Source organism: Aythya ferina, assembly GCF_964211825.1.
Source record: "Aythya ferina genome assembly, chromosome: 10".
In the NCBI taxonomy this organism is placed as follows: domain Eukaryota; kingdom Metazoa; phylum Chordata; class Aves; order Anseriformes; family Anatidae; genus Aythya; species Aythya ferina.
Window position 1 is genome coordinate 2,002,192 of NC_140306.1, and position 24,271 is coordinate 2,026,462.

Sequence of the window (24,271 nt, forward strand, 5' to 3'; positions counted from 1 at the left end):
ATGCTCTACCCTTTCAGGCAGACTTTTCCCCACGAGCATTCAAGTGAGAGCTCTTCAGGCCGAAACGGCTGCTGGAAGGGGACTTTAAATCATCGTATGCATGCTCTGCCGAAAGGTACAGCGTACACCTCCGCTCAGAAGGGAAGAGGAATCCTTGCTTTTTTTTTTTTTTTTTTCTGGTCATGTAAAACCAAGAAACGTGGTTTTATTGGAGAATGCTCCCAATCCATCTCTGGGGTTGTTATTTTTAGAAGGATGAAATTATTGAATTAAGACAAATAACTGAAATCGAAACAAGGAAGTCAGTTTGTTTATAGATGACTTGTGAGCATAAAACAAGGCTCCACTTGTTGACAAAATTATTCAGGATGAATTATTTGCTCAGCCCTAGTTGTTAAAAGATTTACAATAATTTTCTCTCTTTCGTGTTACCCTGTTCAGCAAAATTGTTGTTTCCTCTGTGGATGTTATATTAAAATCTTTACATACAGTAAACACTATTTCTTATTGCAAACATCTATCCTGAAAGCAAAAGTCAAAAAATAATAATAATAAAAAAAAAGAATTAAAGAAGGAAAGGAAAATGCAGCATGAAGATTGATTTCTTTTATATTTATTGAGTTGAAACTTGCAGAATTGAATTGAAACGGGGTCTCATTCATCATCAGACTTGGTCGCATCTTTAAATAACGCCCTTTTTATCGAAATATGTTCACAACATAATTTATGAAAGTAGCAATTTGGCAGATTGAGCTATTTTTTTCTGAATCGAATCTCTGTTCTCTCTGATTTAATATTTTAATAACTAAAGCGTATCTGCTGGTGAACTAGATAGAAATGACAACTCTTCTATGCGCTCTGATTAGGGGGAAGAAAATCCTGCAGGCAACTAATATCTTAGTTTTCAAAGGATGCTTTTAAGCTATTCACTTCTTTTTTTCTTTGAATTTTTTATAATAGTTTGAACAACCTTGAATTAACAAATGTAAATTAGTGTTTTAAATCAGACTTCTTAAATGCTTACCTAGATAACTTCAGAGAAGTGAGTTCTGGCTTCCTGAAAACAGCTATTTCTAAGGAAGGTCCCCAACCTAATGATCTCTTTAGCACTGCAGTAACTGTATAAAGTATTATGTTTGAAATACAAACATATTTGTACTGCAGAAGTAAGGCCTAGATCCTGCATGTTATTTAAAGACGTATTCCTTCCACCTTTGGCTTGAGTTGGGCCCATACTTACATCAGAAAATGATCTTATTATTAAAATAAATAAATAAATTAAAGGAAAAATTGTCTCTAGTGAAGCTCTTAGATTATTTTTTTTTTGAGAAAATGCATCCCTTAACTCTTACGGATTTAATAGGCTACGGGAGTTGTCTGTGATTTCTGGGCTGTGTAGTGACGTACAAAAAGATAAAACAAGATGGGACTGAAAATCCCATTTTGCCTGAAACAACCCAGGAAGGAACATTTTTGGAGGTCTGTCTGCCTTTGAGTACGCTGCTGTTCCTCGTTGGAAGCCTCGTCGGGCCCTGGTTGGCACACCAATTCTCGCCCTGTTGGGCTGAGAGTCCCGGGACGAAGCTGTACAGATGCCAGGGACACGCAGACGGAGCGAAATACGGGAAGGATTTTTGTGTGCTATTTCTGGCTGACGTGGCTTTCCATGGCCCCAGCTCTAAAGGCACGGCTGGGTTATTTATGACTGCCTTAAAAAGAGCAGTCTGGCTTTGCGGCGGTGTGAATACGACGGGGTAAGCCCTCGGCCCAGCCATCCCCTGCTCTCCTGAGCAGCTTCCAAGTTCCTCAGCTGTTGTCCCCCTCTCAGGGCTGCTGCCCATGGTGGGGGGATGTGGTGCTGCTGCCCCAGGCACCCCACAGGGCAGTGCCATCCAAAATCTCAGATGCTGGTAGCGACCTGGTGTGTGGGGCTGAGCCCATGGCCGGGCCCCGCGTCACCAGCTTGCTTTCCGCTGGGCCCAGATCAATGTGCAGGATGAAATGTGCTTGCCTATGTACTTATATAGCATTTAAAAATATCGGAAGAGTCACAGCAGCGTTCAAGAGCAAAAAGCCCGTTGGCTTTTCCATTAAGCTGACAAAAAAATAGCAAATTTCAATTCGCTTGATGTGCATCCACCTTGCCCAGCGCAGTCACCCGCTGCTGTCTGGGCATGCCATGGTAAGAGTTAAAGAGCTTTCACCTTTCCTTTTGTTGTTAGCGCATTGGCAGCTCATGGGTTTGGCATAAATATTTGGATGCAATTAGAATAAGGCAGTATTGACCCGATGTCACGGGAAGCCTTCGCTTCAGCAGCTGCCTGCCGTTCCCCCAGAGAGCAGCTCCTCCTGCCCGCCGCCCCCACCCAGGCTGTCGGGTGCCAGTTCTGGTCTCCTGGGGAGCAAGAAAGGGCTTTAAAACTTTCTTTGGGATCTCTCCCCTCCTTTAATTGTGTTTATTCCCGTCTTCCTCCAGCACTTAATTGATTTGTGCTGCCCAAGTGCAGCACCTCCTTCCAGATCCAAGGGCTCCAGGGTGGTGGCATCCCTGTGCCAGGCTGGCTGGTGGCACGTGTGCCCTTCTTGGGGACATGTCTCCTCGTCCTGCACCCTGCCCCATGCCATTAACCAGCATTTGCTCCTATTGGGCCAAGCTGGGGCATTGCAGAGTGACAAAATCATCCCTCGCTCCCTGCCGGCCCCGCTCCGTGGCTTGTGTCGAGCCAGGAAAAACGGCAGCAAAACGAAGAGCTGTGTCATGAAAGATGGGAAGAATAATTAACTGTCCATTTATAATGCGTTAATTAAATGTCGGGATCATTGCACACTGCTGCAATCTGTAATCATACACGCGTTATGGGGGCAGAGATTGATGGCTGCTCCTGCAAGGCCCTCGGGACCTCTCCCGAACGCAGCCTGGGCTGCGGGCTGAGCTGCTGGGGACAGCTCTGAAACCAGCACAAGGACAGCAGCGTCCAGCTGCCTCCCTGGGCACTGTGATGCTGTTCACACGGGGACGTGGACAGGAGCAGCCACGGGGAGGCCAGGACGGCGTGCCAACGGGATGCTCCCCGCGTCCGCAGACCGGCTCCGGCAGCTGACAGCACCCTGCAGGCTATTTCTGCATCCTCAGGCACGTGCTCTCTCTTAGAAAATATGGACTGAAAAATAGCTCTTCACAAGAATCCTGGGACAGGTGAAAAATTTAATCCCCGACAAATGGCCAACAAAAATGTCTGCTGGAGGACAGCTTAAAATAAAGCTGTTACTGAGGAGAAATGAAAGCTTAGTGTTGGGAAAATGTAACCAGACTTGTAATATGTAATTAAAACCCAATTTATCAAGACTAGCATTCATTACGAGGAATTTTTTTTTCAAACTGCAGGAACTATGAAGTTCTTTGAGAAGTGATCAATAGCCCATTACAATAGTGACACAAACTCTGAACCTAATTACCAGCAACAGAGCGGTGCAGCTTGCCTAATGAGTTATAACAATTATTAGAATAGGCAAAGGTGTGGGGGGTTAATATCCTCTTTTTTATATATTTTTCTCTATATATCCTCTCTTGAGTGCAACAAAATTCAGGCTAAAAAGGAGAATAATTAATCTTGTCTTTTATCCAGCCTCAAAGTGCAAGCACAGCATCTCGTTTTCTCTGGATAAAACCAAACCCTGCCCTTCTGCAAACGAGAAGTATTCTGTCAGGACTATGGCCTGCAGTGTGTAGACACATCGTCTTTATGACTGCAGCCCATGCACCAGGACAAACAAAAACTGGTGCTGAGGTAAGTGTGACTGGCTTCACGGGGGCTTTGTGCAGCAGCTCTGGGTGCTCACTATTTAAACACCACATCTGCAAGCATCCAGCACTGCTGTGATTACAAACCGCCTCTCCAACACGAGAGTAAGGCAAGCGGCTGTGCTGAGGTGGCTGGGGGTGGTCAATCAGTGTTCAGGCTGAGGAATTTTCACTCTTTTTGCTAACAATTTTACCTAGGGCTGAGGTGCCTGAGCTCTCCCCAGGGAGCACCTCGCGGTGCAGAACAGGCGCTGGGAGGCACCGCTCGGCTTTGTCGGGCTCTTGCATGTGGATGCAAGAAACGCAGCTGCTTTCCTGCTCACCCACCCGTCCCTTTAGGCAAACACGTTGTGTTTGGCCAAGTGCATTTCTTCCTGAAGGACCCCGGTCCTGATTCAGAAATGTGGCAATGGAGAACTTGCCACTTCCCAGCTTTCAGCTGGCCGTGCTGATTAACTTCGTAGGGTGTTCTCTGCTGAGTTTGTCTGCTTCCAGCATCCAGTCCTTTATCCCTCGTGTGCCTCTCGGTACTGGAGTGAAGAACCCTCCAGTGCTGTTTTTTCCCTGAAAGTAGTCTGGGTAATGTAGTGTAATCAAGTCATCTCTCAGTCTTGTTTTTGATTAAGCCAGTTTGAACCTTTCCCAGTTTCTCCCTGGCAGGCCTTGAATCATTCTTTGGTATCTTCAGCTGGCCTTCCATGTGGTTTTTACAACAATGTGCTTGCTGTAGTAACATTGGTGTCCTTAGTGGGGAGGTACAAAGCTGCCTTACACCTCTTGGCACCTTTCTGAGGACCCCAGAAACACCGGAAAGGTTTGAATCTCTTACATGATGGAGGAAAAGGAAAAGCCACAGAAAATGTCCCTTGGGCCCACAGCTGCATATAGGCATGATTATATTTAGAGATGCGTGCCTAAATTGTCTCGGTATCTACTCTATGTGACTGAGCCTGGAGAAATGAACATGTAGCCAGCCCCCCTGAAAATGCTAAAATTGAAAAATTTTTTGAGATCATGTCTTCATGCCAGGAAGTTATGAGCTTTGTATTTGTAACAAGGCAAAAAAATTCCACCCAATTTTTGCTAACAAAGCTGAATTTGGCTTCTAAGGTTCATTTAATCACTACAATGGCTTAGTTAGAAAGAACGCTGCAGAAGGGTGATTTATCTTTATTTGTCAGCTCCCCAGGGGTGAGTTCTTTTGAAGGGCACAAGTGAATAGGAGGTAAGAATAAATTGTAAGCTGTCTAATTTTTGACCTGTGATTTCTTTCAGACATTATGTTTAGGGAGTTTTCGAGCAGTGGCATCACGAGACATCAGGGAAACCTGCGGGGTGGACCAGCCTGGGATTTGGCTGAGCCTGAGAAACGACACTCGTTTGCACATTTTAACCAAGGAAAATGTGTGCAGGATTTAAAGGGGACAGAAAGGAGCGCAGTTCTCTGTGGATCTGCATAGTTATAGTGGGGCAAATTAACTTAAACAATATAAATTGCTGCGATGGAACGACATGCTCTCTGTTTCAGAGCAGCAGCAGCTGCACGAGCCTTACCCCACGCCCACCAAAGTCAATAGAAAGACTCCTATTGATTTCAGTGGGGCTGGAATCTTATTTAATGAAAACTTCACTAAAGACAACTTGCACATGGCCAGACGGTTGTTGTTGTAAGGGAAACTGCTTTCTGCTGTGCATTTTAAAGTAGGTCACTTTTGTGAGGAGTGCTGATACCTCGGAATGCCGTCCTCGCCTGAATGTGTCAGGGTATTTGGGTAGGTTCTTCCTTCCAAAGGGTCACAAAATGGTTCGGCAATCACGGGAGTTAATTGATGTGTAAAAAAACCACATTAATAAAGAGATATGGCTACAAAAATAAAACGGCATTTGGGAAAGGACACGTTCAGGTTTCTAACAATAACCTTTGCTCACTGGCATTGCGCTCCAGGTGTGCTTTACGGAACACAGTTTGGTTTCATCGTCATGTTCCGTGTTCCTCGGTGTTTTGGTTATACCTGACACTGGTTCATTATAAAATGTGCTCCATAATATATTTTATTACGGAATATCTCTTCAATTGTCCTTAACAGAAATTTTTAAAAATGCAGAAGCAAAAAACTGTTTTTCCAAAGCAGTGCGATGAATGTGGCTGTAATAATAACAGAGTTCCTGGCTGGAATAATAACAGGCTTTGATGAGAGGCAGCGTCCTGAGTTAGGATCCACGTTTTACTCTAGCACGTTATTTTATACGATTTATTTTATATTCTCCTATTTTTCTTCAAACATCTCAGTTTGGTTAATGGGACTTAAGAGGTAGAAGTCATCCTGAATCTTTCCTGGAGGAGGAGAATTCAGGAGAAGGTAAATGTCACTTCTCAGCTATTATGAACGCTGTGGATTCCTTGGTTCCCTTTTTCATTTTTCACTTTGTATTTCATACTTTCTTGCCTGTGCTAATTGATCACCAAGGTATCCTGATTTATCATAGTTCGATGAGTTGACCTGGTGTATGTGGTGACAGGGGATACAAGCAGAAAAAGGCAAGTAGCGGGCAGCGTTTGTTTCTAGCAAGTGACCAACACCAAATTCATGATGGATGCTTGTTTTTACATTGCCCATTAAAGCAGCATTCATCCACAGCGGTGTGCAGACAGGGCACACAAATTCCCAGTTTTATGAGGCTCAACTTTGGTCACTTTATGGGGATCCTCTGCTCGTCCTGCACTGGGCTGGGAGCGCCGTGCAGCTCCCGCAGCTGCCACCGTGCGAACCAGAGAAGCGAGGAGCTCACAGGGCTGAGATGTGAGAAGCGAGATAGGTTGACGGCCCTTTGGGAGGCTGGGACAGTAATTAAAGCTGGCAGTAATTAAATGTGTCCTAGTTCAGGCTAGAGGAAGAGCCAGTGCAGTCAGCAGTTGCTCTGGGCTCGCCCACCTGGCTGCAGCGGGGCCGGGGATGCCTGAGGTGCTGAGACCCCACCAGAGCCACCCGCAGCTCAGTCCGTGTGCAAGGGCTCCCGAATTTTCTGCTCCATCATCAGCACAAGTGTAGGGTCAACACAAGAACACCAGCTGGCTGTCTTTCTACTAAATTTTCTCTCTGTCCTTCCTGCCCCGTGCCACAAAGCTCAGGAGCTTGGCAGGAGGGCAGGAAGCTGCAAGGGATGGGGCAGCTCGGTGTGGGCACGGGGGGCAGCAGCGAGAGGGGCTCGGGCTTGCACCGCCCCTGCACTCCTCCGTCCTCGTCAGCTACTGCTGCTAAACGATTCCAGAAATAAAGATCTTTGTTCCCAAAAACATTTTAGGTTGCTAAGTGACAGCAGCAACTTGCCTTTTGCAGCACTTGCTAAGCCCAACCATTGCAATCAAGGGAACGAAGAGTTAAAGGCATCACGCAATTCAGAGAGCTGGGTGCTAGATGCAATATCCTCCCCTGGGGAAAAGCAATGGGCATTTCAGCCAAAGGGAGCGCCCAGCCTGTCCCTGCTGTCCAGTGGGTGCTGGGGGCACTGGGGGCACACAGGGGCTGAGCCCGTCCCCTCCACCAGGTCCTGCCTTCATCCACCCCAGAGCTTTTCTTTTCCTTCTGCCAACAAGCAGACCGTGGGAGAAGTTGCTCAAACCCCTTTTTCAACATCCTGCTGATGTTTTTTCACTTTCGCTTCCCTCCCGGAAAGCCAGGCATCATGGTGAGAAACGGTGCTTCTAACAGGTGCACCCGCTTCTCCTTCTGGAGGGCTTCAGCCACACCAAACCCTGGGCATTTCCATTTTATCTCTAGGACTGCTTTCTCCAGAGATGGATACAAATGAGCATTTTGGAAATGCAGCCATACAAATGCCCCAAACATCCCGAGGTGGCTTTCAGGTGAGTGTGGAGAGGACGGCAGGGCTGAGCTCCTCCACAACACCCCGCTCGCAGCGTGCCCCTCGGGATAGGAAAAGCAAGCGGGTGTCACCTCGGCTCTTGCCTTGAGTTTGGCACAGTGATTTAACTACCTCAGCATGCAGGGGAAAATAAACCATGCCAGATAAACATCTCGAGCTGCACGCTGCCTCCCGGGAGGAAGGGATTGGAATTGAGAGAGCCTAAAAGAGGACTGCTGAATAAAAGCTCATTAACAGTGCCTGCGCCGCTGGTCCCAGCGCTAACTATGACAAATATGTATATTTCATGATCACAGGAAAGCGCTATTCAAATATAAATAATTCCTTCTGCACGGCACATTTGAAACAAAAATTGTCAGATATTTTCAGTCAACAGCAGTTGGCTTTTCAAAACTTCTCATCAGCTGTGATAAGCTATTAGGGGAATGTTTATGGACACATCTAAAATAAACTCCAGAAAGCATCCATCATCTTTATCGTCCCATTCCAAAGCGAAAGGGCGAATTTTGTTTGCAAAGCACTGCCTGAAAGCGGGGAAGATGGAGGGAATTGGCGTGGGTTAGGCGTTCTCCAGACGTGCCATTAGGTTTTGATGCAAGAGAAGAGGGATAATTCATGTTCCCAGACTGCTAAGAAGGGCAGTGAAACGATGCCGGTCACAGCCGTGAGTGGTGGATGAGTGCCCTGCTCGCTGGAAAGCTTTTGTCAGCCTCTCGTGCTGGAAGCAGGCAGGGGCAGGAGGCAGCACGGGCAGGAGGCTCTGCAGCATCGCCGAAATGGAGACCTCGGAGCTGCAGGAATCACCCAATGCCTTGTGGTACTTGGCTTGCTGCAGCTCCTCACACCTCCCCACCCACAAAAAATATAAAAAACGAGCACATCTCAGCTCAGGTGCTTCAAACCCGTCTGCAAAGGGCTTTGTCCTTGCAGTAGCAGCTGGGATGTGCTGGGTTGCTTTCCAGAAGTTTCAAGCAGAGCTGGCATCTGCAGGGAGAGACGGTCACTGAGCTCCAAGGAGCGGGGCTGCTCTCACAGCTCAGGCTCCGCTGGCACTAAGAAGTTGCTTAAAATCTGCAAAACCTCCAAAAAGTGAAATGAAAATTTTAAAATAACAATTATAAGGTAGGTTTGCGCTGCAATCCATTGTGCTTCACCTGATGTGGTAATTACCACCGTTACAGAACAATTTAATTACAACCATGAGTCAGGCTTCTGCAGCTCTTTAAAGCTCCTGACTGCAAAAACTATATTATGTATGCACAGATACAGGTTTTTTAACTAATATTTCCCTTTTTATTTAACCGAGACTGATTTCTGCTGGCACCGGACCCCTGCTTGTTTCAACGTTCCAAGTTTTTTCCAGCACGGTGTGGAAAACAGACACGTTTTCTTAGAGACTTACTAGATTTTTTATGGACCCTCATTTTTACAAACTTGCTTTTAAAATCTAGTAGGGCAGGGAAAGTATTTGATATGGCAATTCTGCAGGCTGCTAGTGAGAGGACTGCAAATTCAGGTTGGAGTGATGTAGCAGATTTGCAGACATTTGGGGAGGGTGAGATTAGAAGTAACGCAGGTCTTTAAAGGAGAACTCGGGGAACATGAACATAAACAGCTTTTCAAAGCTAGTGAGTGCTGTCCCAAAACAGTTGGCTTTTTAAATGAAATTAAGCACCCCCCTCCGTTCTTCAGTTGATTCTTAAAACAGCTATGGAGAAGATAAATCAAAATTAATTTTGCACACCATGGGAAATTCTTAATGGGAAGCTTACGTAAAGCTTATGCATTCAGGAAGCACTCTTTCAGGTTCTCTTTTTTGCTGCACACTTGGCTGTGAAATGACTTTAAGTGATAATAGCTATTTCCAGTAACCACCGTTGGGTTTCATCCTGGGCTACTGATAATTTCAGCTGGAAGTGTTTTGTTGTTCCTCACAGACAGAGCTGCCTCTAAAAGCCCTTCACCGTCACAGAATCACAGCCAGCCTATAAATGGGATTGCGCAGCCCAGCCTTAACTCAGCAGCAAAACTGCAGGTGGGCTGGGAAACGAGGCACTGACTTCCAGGTGAGAAACGACCTGAAGCACTTCAATGAACTTCAGCTTTGGCCTGGGGGTGCTGGAGCCCAAGGAGTGTTTGCCACCCGTCAGCTTCCCAGGTCCTCAGCACTTGTGACCCAGCAGCGTCAGCGGCGTTGGGCAGGTATTTGGGAGAAGGTCCTGAGTCTCCTCTTTGGGGCAGCTGGTAACAAGACCTCGCCCTTCTGGGGGCTGAAAATGAAGTGGGAAGAGGTCAGGTGTGTGATGAAGGGTTGGGTACCAGCTGATGGATGCAAAAGGCACCAACCAACCAACTACCCAGTGATATCCATCCAGCCCTGAAGCAGGGGCTTGGGCTGAGGCTGTCCTTCAGCCTTCCTGATGGTGACCACTGATGGCTTTTTGTTGGGTGCACCCATTGGGGTGGTGAGTCTCTGCGGCGCTGTGTGGTGAGGTGATGAGGGCAGAGATAAGGTGAAAACATGTCTGTGGTCTGTGCTGAGATGTTACAATATTTAAGTAAAATATTTATGAACTGGTATTCATGAGCCCGTGCTTGTTCGAAGAGCACTAGCGTATACCCACAAGTACTTCTCTTTGATGTTTCTTCGGTCTTCAAGATCAAAATCAACCTTGTGGCTAAAAAACATTATTTGCAAGAAGCATTTGGCCATCTGTGAAAAATGGTTGCGTTCCTCTAATCTGCAGTGTTCAGCCAGCCCCGAACCAGGCTTTCTGCGTGACCACCCTTCCCTATTAAAACACTGCCCAGGAAGAATGGGAGAGATGCCTGGTTTGCATTTTAAAAAGCTATTTTTCTCATTTTTTTCATTAAAACTCAGTAGCTGTTGCTCTGTTTGCCTCGTTTGGGCAGGTCAGCAGTGTAGCACGGAGGAGGGTGATGCTGTGGGGTGTGGGTATGACCTGTGCGTGCTGCGGGAGCACCCAGCAGAAGCGTGGCTCTGAATTGTGCTCCTTGCAGTGTGTGTGCCAGGGTGGGGGTGCTGTGGGGGTGCTGCTAGGGGTCACGGTGTTCAGGAAGAGGAGGAAGGTAGTGGGTATGTAGGCAAGAGCGAAGCTGGCATGTTATGGCCTCACGTGGTCGGGACAATAATTCTAGTGAATCAGAAAAGCAGGGACGCTTCTGGCCATCGTGCACTATTACTTATTTATGACCCGCTACTTTATTGACGTGGAAATGTGTGATGGAGAGCAGATGATACAGGTTTTGCAATGTAATTGGTAGCTGCATGGGATGGCTGTGTGTTGAGAACCTCACCCGATGTGCTGTAGAAGGTGTATTTATTATGTGCTTATTATTATTGATCCCTCCCCCCATATTTCTGTAAGGTTCAAATTGATCCTGGGAGAATGGAGCACAAAAACATGCACAGCACCTAGATTTACCACCTAACCATTAAACTACACCTCTTTTTTTTTTTTTTTTTTTTTTTCCAGGATTACTAAGGCAGAATCAGTTCCTCAAAGCATGCCTGAAAAACAGAAATTTCTTTACAAAGAAATTAATGAAATGGTTGACAAAGAGGAATTGTTAAATTCATCACTCTGCCACGAAATAAAGATTTATAGTCAAACAGTTTATGTGAACCAGATCCCATGCTCTAATGTCTTTACTAGAGAAATCATCGCGTTCAAAATCAATACGAGAAGGGGACGAGCCGTGGGCCTATTTCCTGTGAAAATGAGTTGCAAGACTTGAGTGGTTGTTTGAAAATGGACTACTGCAATTAAATAGTACTGTCTACTTACATGGAAAACCAGCAAATGAGTAATTGTGGGTTAGGGTTCTTCAGTTCTGTGGTTGTTTTTTTTTTTTTTTTTAACATTTCTGTTCTCTGTACAAGTATGAAGGAAATGTTTGGGGTCTTTTAAATAAAAAGGCCCTGTTTATTGCAATCTGTTCATCATTTGTTCTTTGTATTCTTGCAGTTGTTCTTGAAGCAAGACAGGCTTGGGGCGTGAGAATGAGGCAGAGACCAAATAGGCTCGTGACAGAGCTGTTTGCTCCCCACGTTTACATCTCTGACTTCTGTCTGCTGGTGCGGAGCAATGGAGCCCTGTTCTGTTATTTATAAAGCAAAGCTGCACCCCACTTGAGTAAAACCAACCCCCAGTTTATCCCAGAACTCGCTCTGGTGTCAGAAATCTGGTGTTCAAACCCTGGGACACCAGGAGCAGGAGGACAATGACGTTTCACTTGAATTCTTACACGTAGGCTGGAAGTTTCAAAGCTGCGCGAGGAATTTGTCCTCTAAGAGCTGAGCACCCACATAGCCTGGGTGCCTTTGTCAATGACATTAAGGAAAATGAAGGAAGGTGTCTCTGGAGTATAGGGAAAACTAGAGCAAATGGTTCTATTTTAGGGGCCAGGTATGTTTTATTGTAATCTCTTTCCAGAGTGAAAATGGCATTAAATGTTCAGGGGAACATCTTTTTCTTAAAAACTAGTTCCTACTTCAGGTTTTAGTGACGATGTTAAAAAATATGTCTAGGAATGATAACACTTTGCAGTTGTATAATAGCCAGAGAAGTCTCAGTTTGAATGTGCTTATAGTTTGCAGATACAGAAATTGTACCACCTGCTGCTGGAAGAAATTAAGCATCAATGAATATTATGGGAAGTGCTCCACAACAGTGTCTAGTAGGGGAAGGCTTGCAAGCAGATGCTTGCTAAGCAGCTGGTAGTAAAATCACAGTGCTGTGATTAACGTCAAGGCTTTTAAGATCATTGGCAGGCAGGGCCTCCATTGTACACCTTGATAGAAATATGCCCAGAAATACATAAAAACGGCAGAAAACGAATCATATTGCCAATTTTCTATGAACAGGATACCTGCCAAGCTCGCTTGCACACACTTAAATTATGGTGTGTGGCTTTTTGTTTTTGTAAAGCAGCTATTTTATCTCTCTTATCTCAAACTGTCCCTGTTAAACAACTTCTGCACCGGCGTTGTTCCCGTGGCTTTGCAGTGTCTGCACAGCGTGTGGCTGCTGTGCCGAGCCCACGTGGCCAGCACTGCTGCTCCCTGCGCCGCCTGCTCGGCACAGTTTGCTCTGGCAGCTCCTGATTTCCTTCTACTTCGGTGCTGGTCTGCAGTGTCCTGAAAAATGCTTCAAGGTCTCCAAGTGAACTGGTCCTCGGAGCACTTTAATGGCATTTTCAAAGTAATATACCGCTAATTACTGCGTAAACTCCTTGCCACCATTAATAAGATAAATTGGTGTTTTCTTGATTCTTATGCACAGTTTATGTTAATTTTAGGCCCTGCAGAAAGTGGCTGTTTCCATGAACAAATGTGGATAATTAGTTGTAGATAGTTATTATGCAAATTCGGTGATCTGCACCTTTGAATGGCAGTGGATGAGCAGGTTGAGCAGAATGCCCTAATTCTGCTTGCAAGGGGAAAAGCTGTGATATGTAACTTGGCCAGGGCGCCACGTTTAAGATCAGCTGCAGAAATTTATCTAGGAAATCAAACCCAGAAACCACCCTGACCTTTTCTTCTACCTCCAATCACAAATGCATGTGGGATGGAAAGCCTTGCAGAGCTGCTCTAGCAAACCATCCTGCGTGGTTTCCCAATGCATGGAGCTGATGGGGACATGGAATAGTGTGCATACTGCAAGCTGCCCGTGGCAATACAGGTTTCCCTCGTGCAGGCTGCTTGCAGTGTGGTGCAGGTTGTGGTGCACAGGACTCAGACACCAGCTGCTTGGCATGGCTATGGCAAACGGGCTCTTCCCTGCTTCGAGTTGCGTGTGAGCAAACCCTGCTATCAGGGGAATGCGACCGCCCGGTGCTGACAGTGTGGGGGCTAATGTTGTGTGTAATTAGGGAGATGGTGCCTCTAACTAGCTGTGCTGTCTCGGGTCAACGACCAGCAACCAGCGCTGGGACATGGCCCTGGTGGTGGCTCAGGTGTCCCCGCACAGGGAGCGGTGTGGGGGCTACAAGGGGAGGGTTCGGCTATGCCTGAAACAGCCGCATGTGTGCTCGTGTGCCAAAGCTGCTCTCGTGCCATTCCCTGAAAAGGGCTGGTCAGGAAGTCCTGTTCTGGCCTTTTATTTATTTATTTTCGTGACCAGAAGCTCTTAATTCACTTTAGTGGAATTAAGACCTTTAGCCAAGTGGTTTTTTGTTTGGTTGGTTTTCACTTCTCCAAGGTTAGATTTTTCCTAAACAAACCAGTTAGGTAATATTTGGTTTTAATGCTTTTATCACCACATCTTTTCATTTGGGTCTGTTCTGAAATAACTTCTTAATGGATGCTTGTCACATACACATACACACACACATTCAGCACACCAAAATGGAAGGGGGATACTTCAGGTTACAGGCTGCAAGGCTCAAACAGGCCCGCAGCGTCGGTTCAGGGCTCCTGCGGAGTTCAGCAGAGGACATTTTAAGTGGGCCTGGGCCCTCCTGTGAATGCAAAACCCGGCCTTGTGCTGTGCCAGGGCCTCCTCACCCCACACAGAGGCCTGCAAGGCCACAGCCATGGGGGCAACTCTTCATCATCCTCCTCCTCAGTGAGGCCTGGAAGGCCGGGGGATGCTCGCTCCCAGCACGGCCCTGAGGTGTCTGTAGGACACGAGTGAGGGCAGCATGAAGTGGGCTCCTGCTCCTCTGCAGGAGGACCCAGCGGGTTTATTTACACTGTGCAATGCGTGCTCTGGCTGACAACGCTGTAAAGTTGTGTAGACACGCTGAAATCTCCACCTGAACCCTGCAGGACTACCTTACCGCTCCGTTATCCTGGGGCGGGGAAGCACATTTCCATAACAATAGCACGTAATGACCAGAGGTGGTGAAAACTCAAGGTCTAATTTTGTATATGGAAATAAAGATACGACTTCTCTGCAGAAATATTTGAAGCTTGTTTTAAGAAAAGATGCTGGTGGAGAACAGATGGCCGCCTCCTGCCATACATATTCATGAGTGCATTTATTTCATTATGTCTTCCCCTGGGAAACTCGGCGCTTCAGCTTTTATAAGTTTGCCTGGCCATCAAATTGAGCAGTCAGAAGCCCTCTGTCAGAGCTCTGCTGCTGTGGAAATTGGAGGAAAGCATGTGAAAGGCTTTAGCACTCCTGTCTTGACTTTTATCACGGCAACACCTGTTATTTTGAGATGGAAAGCAGAGGTTTTTATCAGGTGTAATGCATGTGGTGATTTGATAGAAAAAGTGACATGTTCGCTTTACTTAAAGCACTCCTGCTGGGAAGTTGTGACGGCCTCGGGCAGTGCTGGTGGTGACTGCACAGGGCTGAGCCCTGCCGGTGCCGCGCGGCTCGGAGGTGCTCACAGCCAAAAACTCTTTAGGGGAAATAAATTGTGTGATTCTCTGCTTGAGATAATTGCCCAGAGTAAGTTTTACAAAGCAGCAGTTGCTTAGATGACAAAGAAATGAAACATGGAGATATAATTACAAATAAAATCTGAATTTCTTTTCACGTGGGAGAGCATGCTGGTGGGCACTACTGTAAGCCGAATGTGTTTGGGGGATTATTTTTAATCTACTCCTCAGGCTTTCATGTGAAATCTGATCTAAATATTTTGTATTTTTTATTTTTTTCTCTGATGTGCCCTTTCCCATTAACCTCCAGCTCCATGTGAAGGGGTGCGCCCTGCTTTCTCTAACCACTGACCACAGCTGGCTCTTGATGCACTGCGGGCTGTGCAGGTCTGTGCTCCACGACAAGCACATCTCAGCTGTGAGCTGCCTGTTGTGACCAGATGTGCAGATTTCTCTGTCCTATATGTGCTTGTACGCAGGCTTGGGTGTGTGTTCTTTTATGCATTTACTTCTGAGCGTATCACCAGCATTCAGGGACGCTTGTTTATGTGCCAGTGACTGCAGGTGGTTGTTTTGCTCTGTGGTGGACATAAGTAACGAGCACGTGGTAATTCTGTGGTGCTGCAAACTGCTGAGGCTGGGCCAAGGTCTCATGGAAAAGCTGAAGGTCTGGCAGCAGAGATGCCTCCTACAAGATTCAGGCTCTGCCGCTGAGCCGGACACCAGTGATGCTCTGCGTGCAGCTGGAAGCAGCCCCGTGGGCACAGCCATGGTGCCAGGCTGGGGAGCTGAGCTCAGGGCTGCTTTGCCAGGACCAAAACCAGGAGCCAAGCACACAGCATCAGCGCCCAGGGAGCTCCACGTCCATCCGCAGGAGGGGAGGCACTTGTCCTTCTGCAGCGACTGATTGATGGCAGGGCCAGTGTCCCTGGGACTTCCCTAGCCTCGCATTCACCACCTACCTCCTTTTTTTTAAAGGAAAGTTTAGCAGCTGGTCCTTTGATTTGCAAAATGAGGTTTAGCCTGAAAGAATAGGCCAGGATAGAGGGGATTCTGCAGATTTGGGACTTGAGATTTCTTTTATCTTTCCCTTTTTTGTAACTTCATTCCTTTCTTTCAGGACAGAAGTATTTTTGTGTGCTCTTCAAAAGCGGTGCTGGCATTGTTGCTTGGGCTCCACAGAGGCAGAAAACTTAGCACATGAAATGTGCCATTGGAATTCAGGCCTTTAGCAAAGCTTAAAGGGAGAAAAATTGGTAAAGCTTAAAATGTTTCCTACTTGGACTTGATCGATCATTAACAGGGTATGAGATGGAAGTGTTCTTTTATTTTAGGATCTTTGCTGAAGCTGAATAAAATTACAATGGGCATATTGTGACGCTTTAAGGTGTCAGCTGTTGGGGTTTAACCATGACAATGCAGAGCCTCCGGTATTGTATTTTATTTTTCCAGAAATATAGAAAAATAAGGTTAATATTCTCCCATTTAGTTTAGTTGATAAAGAATACAGTTTAATTAAATAAAATGAGCACAACTGCAATTTTTTTGCATTATGGAAATGTCAGTTTAGTGTACAGTTCCCGAAGGGTACTCAAAGGATCATTTAATTTTCAAATGATTGTAGCTTTGAAATAACTTAAAAGGCACTAATATATTTAATCAAAGGAGGTAACTGGTAATAGAGAAATAAATCATTCATGCATATAAATAGCAGGGTTTCAGCGGGTGTGTGAAGCCATCAGGGAAAATATTTAGGACTAAATTCATTCCTCTGGCCCCTTTCTGCCAATGTCAGTTAGGTTAAAGACCTGATCTGTGCTGTCAAAGGCCAAATTTGGCCTTTCTGTGTATACAGTATAGCAAGAAGCACTGTCAATATCTCTGCCTATCCCCATGTGTAATTTGTGCATGTATTATCCACGTTATGTATTGTTTCCTGATTCGAGGGGTTCAACATCTCTCTAAATGTCAGAATTCAGGTTGCCTGAATAGCCTCAATTCTACCCTTTCATCTTATTCACTGAGTGGGAAATAATGAAGAAAGTCATATGTGGTTGTGCAATTAAAACACCTTTGAGACTGAAGTGATTTTATTTCTGGTATTACCTCATGAGTTTCCCTGACTTTGTATAGGCAATGTTGTTTTAGCAATATGTGTTGTTTTTTTTTGTCGGTGTTGGTGACTTTTCTCCATAAAGGTTTGATTTTCTTTAATTTTATTTTCATTTTTCAGATGGAAAAGTATAATTTAGTATATGCAGTAGCCAGAACTGAAATGTATCTGCTGCACTGCCCAGCGCTCCCATAAGCTCTCTGGGCTCAGCAAAACCAGTCTCCTCTGAACTGATTTCTCATGGTTTCAGGAATATAGATTTCTGTTGGTGGTTCCCAGTTGGTGTTTTATTTTTTAATATAAATATACATTCTTGTGCAGGAGGGCTTTCCCCAGCAGTCTGAGAACAATCGGGGTTTGTGCTGTGCTTACAGCTATTTGGAGTCAATTGAAGTTCACATCAAGTGCACTTTGCATGCACTTAAACATCTGAAACACTCCAAACCTATAAATCTTTTGACAAAGTACCCACCACAATTTGATTTTTTTCTGCTCTCAAGTATTATATTTTCATTTGTAATTTGCAAAGTCTCACTCGTGCTTCGTACCAGCGTGAGGAGAGGAATCGTTCAAGCTGGCCGCTCCTTTCATTACAGAAATGAACATGGAAATGGAGTCTTACAACGCCCAGCGTGTCACCTTATAGAAACTTTGTGTTTTTATCTCAGTGTGCTGTGTAATGTACCTGCTGGTACAGTTTTTCAGCTTGGGAGGACTTTGGCATCTTTCAGGACTAAGCCTTAAAAAGTGTTTGGTTGACCACGGAGTTTGGATTGTACAGAAACCTCTGCGATATCATTTCCTTGGGTTTCACCCAATGCTTTACGTTGAGGGAAAGATGTGCAGTAGGTAAGAAACTGCACAAATGACCTTGTCTAATTCTGGGAAATTTCCCCAGAAAGAGAGGAGCACTGAATTCCCAGTGGTCTGGGGGCAGTAAAGCTGATGGTGGTGCCTTCCTAGCACCTCCCGTCCTGTCCGCTGGGGCTCAAGCACCGGTGTGTCTCGGTTGGTCATGGCTGGAGAAAAACCCTGTCCTGGTGGCAGTGGGGTCAGGAGTTTACCCAGCCCCTGCAGCTGTGAGCAGAGCTTGCTTTCTCAGGGCTGGGGAAGCAATAAGCAAACTCTTGGCCGTGTGCCCCAGGGGGGCTGCAGTCCCTGCTGTATTTCCCTTTTTGCTGATGTACCTTCTCTGTGACCTTTGTGTGATTTTTTTTTTTTTTTTTAAATACTTTTGGTTATAAACAGTGTGTAGCAGTTCAGCACACAAAGTGAGACAGCGAGGAGATGCTGCCCCATACGAGGAAGCAGGGATAAGGGAAGCTAATTTGACAAAAGTGGTAATGAGACATCTGCCCTGGGTATTTTTTTCACTCTTTGGCTGTCATGTATTGTTTATTAGCAGGAGTGTCAGCTTGCTAATTGGCTGAACACAGACAGTCAGCCCTGTCAGAGTTTTCTTACAAACTGTCCATTATAGGTTATCTTTCCTCCTTGAATGAAGTTCAGTTAATTCAAAGATTTTTTTTCAAAGTGATTTAATGAAAAATGAATTCTAGGGAAAAAAAAAAAAAAAAGGAAGATGGCAGGTCATAAATATGAGATACTTTCCATCTGCTCAGGGTACATGACTCAGTGATACTTGCATGCACCTGGACAAAAGACGAATAACCTGCAAATCACGCCAGAGGAGCCTTTAAGCTGGCCAAGGTCGTTTAGGATTCTGGTATAGTACCAGCTTGTTCAAAGTGACATTTCAGCAGCATAACTATACCTCCGAGAGGGTTACTGTGAGGGAGGAACTTTGAGGAGAAAAGCTCCAGTGGCCCCAAATCCCAACCCACCAAGTGGAAGCGACGGCTCCTGGCGTTGTGTGGGCACAGTGCTGGGACCTGCAGCCAGCCCCGTCCTCCCCTTGTCACCTGCATGATCTGCTAGGAAACACGCTCATCCTCCAGCCGTTTTTATTTTTTCCTTGCATGGTAGATAATTGAATTTTGTTCCATTCCAGGATGTTTCTGGGTTTTGGTGCCTGACCTCAGGTTTGATTAGGACACCTAATTGGTGCAGGTTGGAGTATGGATACAGCAAACGCTCGCTGGATGTGGCTACTGGAAGCTGATGGGATTTGTCCCACAGCAGGGAGGATTGCCCCCCTTGTTCCTGCTCCTGCTGTGCCCATAGCCGAGGTCGTGGGGTGTGAGAAACAAGGGGGGCCTCTGGATGCTGAAATAGATGCTGAAGCAGGAGGGGGAAATTCCCAGTAAGGTATAGCTTGGCTTCACATTTCCCTAGAAAGCAGATCTATGACTTTAGTAGATAGAAAAAGATTTTGGGAAAGTGCCACTAAGACATTTTAGGGGAAAAAAATGAAGAATGAAGTAACTGCTGATGCTGTAGAGTGAAGATTTATTTTACTGCCTTGTATGACACACAAGTGATATCCAGTAAGGGGCTGTGAAAACCTTGCCCATGGCTGAAAAGAGGTTTTCAAGCAATAATTTTGCGCGGAATATACCACCAAATTCAGCAGGGCAGAGAGTGGATGTTCAGGGACAAATAAAAGCTATCAGCTTTTAAATCCATTACATTGCATGTTGTTGTTTCCATTCATTTCCCCGGAGTGCAGGTGAGTCGGGCTGCCCCAAACCTTGTGCCCTGCAGTCTGGGTGTGGGTCCAGCCGCATGGTGCTGGGGCTCCTCGGGTCCTGTGCGTCCCCCTGGCTGTCAGGGGGTGGCCATGGACCTGTCAAATGTCCTAAAACCTGCCTGAAAAAAGGCATCTATGATTAAACAGCTGTGGACTAAATAATTGAAGTTCACTGCCTCCCTTAACATAGAGATGATGCTTCCAGATTTCATCACAAGCTTTCCTCAAGCCAGGGTGAAAGATGCTGTAAGGTGACTTCGTGGTGTTGTAGCAGGCACACTGCTGGCTGCTCCTCCTAAGGGTCCCTTTGAGGGTTTGTCTGTAAAGCAATTATTTTTGTGTGCTGGCAGTCACCATTAAGAGGTTATGCTGATGTAAATTTTAAGAGTTTTTAATTTTGTTCGTTGCCTTGCCACTCCCGTTCCTCTCCTGGGGGGTGAGAGAAAAACAAGTGGAGGGCAGTGACCTTTTGGTGTGGTGGATTTTAATTGAAAGTTTTTATATATCTTTCTTAATAAGTAGGTGCTGTAGTGTTATGTTAATGTAAAGGGGAGAACCAAGTGGCTAAAATCCTGTTGTCCTGGGGCTGCCATACCCTGATCTGCCACTCCACGTGCCCGCAGGCTGGGAGGAGATGCTGATGGCACACGGACGTTTGGCTTCTGGTCCTTGGGATTGCAGGAAAACTTGTCTGTGTGCACATAGGCTGAGAGCTAAGTGAATACATGTGTAATGTCACGTTACAAGTGCTCATTCCTACGTGTTTGTTCTTTTCCCTGCAATACCACAGCCCTTTGTCAGGGCCACCTGGTTTAAGCTCTAATGGGGATGCTGAGAGATGCTTGGTGGTGATGGTGTGAGGTTATGGGGGAGCTGCCAAAACCAGCCTCCAGCATCTGCTTCCTCTATTGGTTTTCCACCAGTTTATCATGTCTGGAACTGGAGTGCTCTGTCAAAGGGCAGTGCCACTGGCTGCAGTGTGGGGCATCGGTGGCAGCTTGTGGCTTTCTGTCATTTTTGGGAGCACCCCCTGTGTGTTCTCTGTCCCTGCTGGGTCTGGCTGTCCCCCCCGCCCCGGGGCTGAGCTTTTCTGCACTGTTAAGAAAAATGCAGAAAATACTCAAAGAGATGTGTGAGTGCAGCTTCTGGTTGTTCAAGAAATCAGTCTCAAATAAACAAGTTCCATTTCTCAGGAAATTAGTAAATACAATTGTCTGATCAGTGAAGTTTTCAGTAAGAAAAGCTTTTAAAAAAGAAATTGTTTCTGTATAGAAAATGAGAGGGTGAGTGCCTTGCTGTTGGCTTTATTGCCACTGCCATTCAGTTCTGTCATCGTAAAAATAAAGCCAAGCTTTCGGCATGGGATCCTCATTTACAGAGCAATAAAATTTCAGGAAAAACTAGCAGCGGTTCATAGAAGTACAAACAAAGCAAATTCCTTTCCTGGGGTATGTCCAGCAAGCCGAGGTGATTTGAGAGGTGGTGAGCAGAGGCGCAGGATGGTTATTTTCCAACTGGTAAAACAAAAATCAATGGACATGAAATGAGCTAATAGAGTTTGAAATTTTTCACTCGTGGCACTGCAGGCGGCTTTCGCTGCAGAATTATCTGAAGAAACTTTTCAGCTAGCACTGATGTTTTTTTTTCTCTTCATATTAAATTAGCTTTTGGTAACGCTGGCGTTTAACTGCACCCACATTTTTTCATTAGACAGCTAATGGGGAATTTCACGGAGTGCTATCCAACACTTTTTATATCAGTTCAGATTGCTGTCTGTAACGCTGTGATGCGGCTGAGCCTGGGCAGAGGCACAGCGTTGTCCAAAAAATCCCGCAGCCCAGCTTGGATGAAAAACCAAACGAGCTGCTGCTGACAGGTTTAATTTTTTGCTCAGGCTGCCTGCAGTGACGTGGCATCTCACTGCCGTCCTGGGGCTGTGCAGAGACCTGCGTGTCCCGTAGTGTGACTGGGTGGTTGAGGAGAGCCTGAGGCATACCTTAAAGGTTGGTGTTGGCTGTGGTTTTTGGGGTGGGCTGTGCCCCCGAGCCTCCTTGAGTGAATCACTCACCCCGTGTGGACTCCACTCCCATGCGACACGGGCTGGGACAGGATTCTGCACGGGCTGCTGATGGGGATGCACTTGTAGGCAGATAAACCCCTGCCTGCATTCATCCACGTAATTCATTCTGTGCTTCCTGAAAGATTAGACCGTGGCGAAGTGTTTTGTATTAGAGCTGCTCTTCCAACACATACTCATATTTATCTGGGGAGCATTTGCAAATGATTGAACATTTTAATCTTTTTGTTGCGTTTTCTCATGCGTATTCTAGTAATGTGCATATGGTAACAGCAAGTGGACTATGACCCAAAAGGGATTTATGGGCTTTGGCACAATGCGCCTCTACTGTAATTTCGTTCTCATCTTCATCTCCTGCCGCTGTATTCTCATCTAACTTAATTCTGTGGTTTTCTCAAACAGCATTTATGGCAGTGCTGTTTCCTAGAGGCTCGTTCCCCTGGCCTGAGCCCAGCCATGTGCTTCAGCAGGAGCTCCACAGGAGACGCTGCTGTTAGATGCACGCGGAAATCCTGCTCCTTGGGTAGGCAGCATCTCTGCGTGCAGCTTGTGGGCATGCTATGCGCAAAGCTGTTTGCTGTGTGTGGAAAGAAAAGCAAAGGAAATGGTGCCTCAGCACAGCAGGACCTATATAATGTTCTTTTCCACCCACACTTTAAGTAGTTTCCACATTCGGTTGCTTTATGGTAAGCACTCGTGCAGCAGTGATACAGTGGCTAAGGAAAAGTCTCTGCAGGTAGGGATTGATCCCCCTTGGGGGAACGTCTGAACTGACTTTGAGCTTCTATTGTGGTGTCCACAGAGCAGAGAGCATTCCTCTAGCCTGAGGACAGCCTGCTCACCTCCTTGCAGTCATACGGCAGTCCCAGGGCTCAGGTTTTTCTTTCCCAGCAGTAATAACCATACCTCCGTGATCCCTTCCTCCTACAGCCCTCAGTCCTAAGCCACCAACATTCAGGTGTGCACACAGCAAATGCACTTGGCCATTAAGCTCAGCGTGTGTCCTGGTCCTGTTGGTGCCACAAATCATCTCTGGGACCAAAGCCTGTGTGTCTCATATCATACAGCTTCTGGTTTCTTGTGCTCCAAAGACTGCCACGGTATCCTGCCTGCCTGGAGGCTGGGCCTGCTGCCCCTCAGGGGGTCTCATTGTTTGTTGTATTTTGAGCCAGGCAGTGAGAACAGCTGGCTCGGCACTGAATTCAATGGATAAGGTGATTTTCGTAAACCTGCAGCTATTACTTCCTTGCTTAGTCATCACTCTGCAGGGTGTGAGCTGTAAGCGGTGGCTGCCACTCGTGCGCTGTGCCAGTCCTCACGGCTGCTCCGTGAAGATCTGGCTGATAGCTTGCAGGCTTTGGGAATTGGGTTGGATTTGTGCTCGTTTTTAACTTCATTTGCAGAGCCAACGATAATAACTTGTGGCTCCCTTCCTACAAAGTGACACGCTGCAGAAAGGATAGACGGGATCTTGCTTGAAAATTCAAACCAGCAATCTTTCTGCCGTCCAGCAGGATGATGAACTATCTCAGCTTACATTGAATAATGGCAGGCTTTCCTTCATGTTCCCACCGTCGCATTGTTCTACCGAGTATCACCCGATACATCTTCACTATCGTGACATTTCTTCCTTGACGCACAATTAGAATTCTAACACCTTTACTTTATCCTCTGAAAAGCATTCAATATAATTAAAAAGATTTCTTTAGAAATAATAGAACCCTCGTTCCTCGCCATGGCAAGTAATAAAATTACAGAACGAGTTTTTTAAGGCAAATTATGCTGGCAGTTCGGGCTCTACATCAGGCTGTAGCAGGAGGATGCATTTCTTGTTTGTTGTCAGCTTGCTTTTCATGCCTCATGCAGATTTGTCTTGGGTTTCCAGCGCTGGGGAAGGAAACCTTGATTTAGGAAACCGTGTTTCAATAAAATGAAAACACTTTATGATCTATTGGTGGAAGACTGTCACCTTTCTCCTTGAGTTGCTCCACTGCTTTTGATGTAATTTCAGGCAGAGGACTTGATTAATTATTTTAAGGGTGACAAATTCAGCCTGTGCGATCCTGTACTGCCTCTGTGGAGGCAGTGGGGTCCTGTGGGGGTGTGGGGCTGTGCTGGCAAGGTGTGAAGTCAGCAGGGACCCAAACCCATCGTTGTTCCAAACCTGTCACAGTGGAAAGATTTTGTCAGTCCGCTGCCAAGCCCCTGCCAACCAGCAGCAGCCCCTGGGTTTTGGGGTGCGGGGCACAATGTGCTGGGGGGAGTCCTGCTGTATTCAGGCTTTGTCCCTGGAGTCCCTTCGGGATGATCAGGGATTCTTATATCCATCTTATCTAAATAAACAGAACAGAACAGAGGCACCGTTCAGCTGCTGGATGTTGTTTCTT

The 24,271-nt window shown here is 46.1% G+C and overlaps 1 protein-coding gene across 1 annotated transcript in view; it reads left to right on the forward strand.

Annotated features, from left to right (window-relative positions):
* Positions 1-9,909: 9,909 nt before the first annotated feature.
* The window catches only part of LOC311441871 (uncharacterized protein), a 78,355-nt gene continuing 63,993 nt past the window's right edge, over positions 9,910-24,271 (forward strand). The window contains exon 1 of the mRNA XM_084530446.1: positions 9,910-10,200. The gene's annotated coding sequence lies outside the window, so the exon portion shown is untranslated. The remainder of the gene's footprint in view (positions 10,201-24,271) is intronic.